Raw genomic sequence first — 4,678 nt, forward strand, 5'->3', positions numbered from 1 at the left:
TTTTTTTTTTTTTTTTTTTTTTTTTTTTTTTTTTTTTTTAGGAGTTTCACTCTTGTTGCCCAGGCTGGAGTGCAATGATGTGATCTTGGCTCACTGCAACCTCTGCCTCCTGGGTTCAAGCAATTCTCCTGCCTCAGCCTCCTGAGTAGCTGGGGTGACAGGTGCCCAGCACCACGCTCAGCTAATTTTTTTGTATTTTTAGTAGAGACAGGATTTCACTATGTTGGTCAGGCTGGTCTCAACTCCTGACCTCAGGCGGTCCACCTGCCTCAGCCTCCCAAAGTGCTGGGATTACAGGCATGAGCCACTGTGCCCAGCTAATACAGAATATATTTTAAGTGCACATGAAAAGCATTCAAATTTCAAAGCAAACATATTTATAAAGCAAGTTGTAATAAATTTGTAAATAATTAAGATAATTTAGACCAGGGATTGACAAACTGAATTGCAGGACAAATCCAGCCTGCCACTTATTTTTGAAAATAAAGTTTTATTAGAACCAAGCCATACCCGTTCATTTACATGTTGTCTATGGCTCCTTTTTTGTTATAACAGCACAGATCATAGGGCCCACAGAGCGTACAATTGTGACTGCCTGGCCCTTTACAGAAATAAGTAGTTAATCCCTGATATAGGCCATAGATCAACACACAATTAAGTTAAAAATTAACAAAATGATCAAATTTAAAACAATATACTTGGAAATTATAAATGTACAAACTTAAGCTTTTTTTTCCTTTTAAAATTTTTATTTATTTATTTATTTTAAATCTAGTAGAGATGGGGTCTCGCCATGTTGCCCAGGCTGGTCTCAAATTCCTGGCCTCAAGCTATCCTCCCGCCTTGGCCTCCCAACGTGCTGGGATTACAGACGTAAGCCACCGCGTCCGGCCTTAAAAGTTGTTGTTGTTGTTTTTTTTAAATAACTCATGAGTAAAATAAGACATTGTAATGGGAATTTAAAATATTTAGAATTGGTGGTTAGGATGTAGGATGTAAGAGGGGAACAGTAGACCATTGTGTCCCCTATGGCAATTAGAAAAAATATATATGGATAAACTAAAAAACATATATATTTCTTTTTAGAGACACTGGAAGGCTGGAAATCTAATGGAACTAAATTCCAGAGCAGAAGGGACCCTTGCAAAGTGAGTGGAGATTCGTGACTGCTTTCCTCTATGAGGGCATTTGTTGAGTCTTGGCATGGGTTGGGGAGATTAGACTTGCCAGAATAGAGACAAGCCTACTCAGAGAGAATAAGAAACCAGTCAGCTTTTCTGGTCATGTGAGCTGGCTAGACAGAGTAGAATCTGGAGAAGCTTCAAATGCATAGCTGGTTTTCCTCACCTGCCAGTTCACCCCACAGGATTTTTGCTAAGTTCTGGGCAGTAGAGAAGGCTAGATTGAAATTCAGAGAAAGATATCCTATAATATTGTTGTATTTGAGAAAGAGAAGGCTGCTTGAAAAAAGGGCCTGTAATAAACACAAGACAGTCACGACTCTAAGATATTTGAAATTTTTTTTTTTTTTTTTTGAGACAGAGTTTTGCTGTCACCCAGGCTGGAGTGCAGTGGTGCCATCTCAGCTCACAGCAACCTCTGCCTCCTGAGTTCAAGCAATTCTCCTGCCTCAGCCTCCCAAGTAGCTGGAATTACAGGTGTGTGCCACCATGCCCAGGTACTTTTTGTATTTTTAGTAGAGATGGGGTTTCACCATGTTGGCCAGGCTGGTCTCAAACTCCTGACCTCGGGTGATCTGCCTGCTTTGACCTCCCAAAGTGCTGGGATTACAAACGTGAGCCACTGCACCTGGCCGAAACCATTTTTTAAATTAAATTTGAAAAACTAAAAAAATACAGATGAGGTCTCACTATGTTGCCCAGGTTGGTCTTGAACTCCTGAGCTCAAATGATCATCCTGCCTCAGCCTACCAAAGTGCTAGGATGACAGGTATGAGCCACCATGCTCAGCTGATATTTGAAACAAAAAGTAAACTGATCCAGCTCAATATCAGACTGGATCAAAGTGATCAGTTCATCACCTTAGCTGCCAGAGAGAAGAAAGAGTGTTCTCTCTCTGGTGAAAAATAATATCTACATCAGACTTTATGGCTATTTATGCATAATATTAAAAATATATAATATATGCAAACAAGTAGAAAAATGTGACCTGTAAGCAAGAGAAAAAATAGACAACAAAAACAGTCCTACAGGTAACCCAGATGTTGGAATTAGCAGACAAGGACTTTAAGATGCTTTTTCGTAATTATGTTAAATAAAAATAAAAGACAAAATGGATGAAAAGATAAAGAATGTCAATAGAGAAATGAAATCTTTAAAAAAGAATATGGGGCCGGGTGCAGTGGCTCACGCCTGTAATCCCAACACTTTGGGAGGCCGAGGAGGGTGGATCATGAGGTCAGGAGATCGAGACCATCCTGGCTGACACGGTGAAACCCCGTCTCTACTAAAAATACAAAAAAATTAGCCAGGCGTGGTGGCTGGCGCCTGTAGTCCCAGCTACTCGGGAGGCTGAGGCAGGAGAATGGCATGAACCCGAGAGGCGGAGCTTGCAGTGAGCCGAGATCGCGACACTGATCCTGCACTCCTGCCTAGGTAACAGAGAGAGACTCCATCTCAAAAAAAGAAAAAAAAATAAGAACTTCAAAATTGTCGCTGTTATTAGGTTCCTGCTGGATCTTGCCACATAATGCATTAATAAACACACACATGTATTATTACCATAGTGCCACTTTAACATTTTAATAAATGTAATTCACACTATTAATTTCCCTTGTAATCCTATGTATTTTATGCATTTAAAAACGTTATTCTGAGCAAGAATACAAGGTTTCACATGATTGACGTGCACACACACACATACATGTGCACAAAGGTTGAGCATTCCTGATCTAAAGAATATAGGAAATGGTCAGAACTGTCATCACCTTGTTCCTGTTTACCATGTTGTATTACAGATATTTATAGATCTTTCTTTCCTTACTAGCCTATGAATTCTTACAGAGCAGGGATGACGTCTTTTATTTCTTTGGGTCTTCAGTGCATAGAACAGGGCTTGGCATCCATTGAGTCATCATTTATAGAATATCTTCGGTGTGTAAGGATTGAGCCCCATTGGGTGAGGAAGGAGAATGGAGAGATTCAAAGGAAAGTGATAATTAATTCATGTGCTTATTTGAGCATTCAGTCTTTCATTCAGAAAACTGTTCAATTGCTACTCAATGCCAGCCAGTATGGTAGGCTCTGGGGACAACAGGAAAAATGAAACCTAAGTCTTTATTCTCATGGAGCACCCATTCCAGCTAATGGGAGAAAGACAGATAAAAGATTTCTGAAGAAAGACAAATGAGAATGAACTCACTTGTTCGGGAAAGGCAGCATCATGGGGAAAATCTTATTCTTAAATCTATATTCATCAACTCTTTTTGGGCAAAATGTTACTGGGAGAACGTAACACTTAAGGCTACAAAATGAAGATAAAGCCGGGCGCGGTGGCTCACGCCTGTAATCCCAGCACTTAGGGAGGCCGAGACGGGCGGATCACGAGGTCAGGAGATCGAGACCAGCCTGACTAACATGGTGAAACCTCGTCTCTACCAAAAAAAATACAAAAAACTAGCCGGGCGAGGTGGCGGGCGCCTGTAGTCCCAGTTACTCGGGAGGCTGAGGCAGGAGAATGGCGTGAACCCGGGAGGCGGAGCTTGCAGTAAGCTGAGATCCGGCCACTGCACTCCAGCCTCGGTGACAGAGCGAGACTCTGTCTCAAAAAAAAAAAAAAATGAAGATAAAGATGCTCTCTCTTCCCTTTTTTTTTTTTTTTTTTTAGGACAGACTCGCTGTGCACCCAGGCTGGAGTGCAGTGTCATAATCTTGGCTCACTGCAACCTCCACCTCCTGGGTTCAAGTGATTCTCCTGCTTCAGCCTCCCAAGTAGCTGGGATTACAGGCACCTGCCACCATGCCTGGCTAAGTTTTTGTATTTTTAGTAGAGATGAGGTTTCACCATGTTGGCCAGGCTGGTCTCGAACTCCTGACCTCCAGTGATCTACCCACCTCGGCCTCCCAAAGTGCAGGGTTTACAGGCATGAGCCACCATGCCCAGCCGAAGATGCTTAGAAGGAAAAGTCAGCTAGGTGCAGTGGAGTGTGCCTGTAGTCCCAGCTGCTGGGGAGGTTAAGGTCGGGGGATTGCTTGAGCCCAAGAGTTTGAGAGCAGCCTGGATAACATAGCGAGACCCTGCCTTGAAAAAAGAGAGAGAAAAATAAAGTCTTTGGAGCTCTCACGAGGACAGTTTACCTTGTTGCATGGTTGCTGGTCTTGCCTACTAAACTTTGAGAAGTTAACCCTCCATTGCCCAAGATGTTTCAGGGGCTGGCCTGTCCAAACACAGCAAGACAGATGTCTGCCCCCTCTGGAGTTCTGGTGCTTGTTCAAGGATTCTATGATGCGATCAATTAGTCAGAATGTGCAAGGTTGCCTAGATACCTTGGGGCTCCTTTTTCTTGTAAGAGACCAGGGCTGGGTGAGAAGGGACTGGGTGACCTCCCCTAACCTGCCAAACATGTGCTGAGAGACCAGGTCATGGAAGAACTTAGTGGCACAACAACCTGAATCTACGGGTCAGATCACTTGTCCGGGAAAGACAGCAAAGAGAAAGA

General features: G+C 42.8%; 1 protein-coding gene across 3 annotated transcripts in view; it reads right to left on the minus strand.

Annotated features, from left to right (window-relative positions):
• The window catches only part of HK1 (hexokinase 1), a 130,910-nt gene extending 126,469 nt beyond the window's left edge, over positions 1-4,441 (minus strand). For 2 of the 3 annotated variants that reach the window (XM_025395785.1, XM_025395782.1), the window contains exon 1: positions 4,317-4,441. The gene's annotated coding sequence lies outside the window, so the exon portion shown is untranslated. The remainder of the gene's footprint in view (positions 1-4,316) is intronic. The other variant, XM_025395783.1, reaches the window with a different exon arrangement.
• Between the last annotated feature and the right edge of the window lie 237 nt (positions 4,442-4,678).

This window comes from Theropithecus gelada, chromosome 9 (assembly GCF_003255815.1).
Source record: "Theropithecus gelada isolate Dixy chromosome 9, Tgel_1.0, whole genome shotgun sequence".
Lineage (NCBI taxonomy): Eukaryota > Metazoa > Chordata > Mammalia > Primates > Cercopithecidae > Theropithecus > Theropithecus gelada.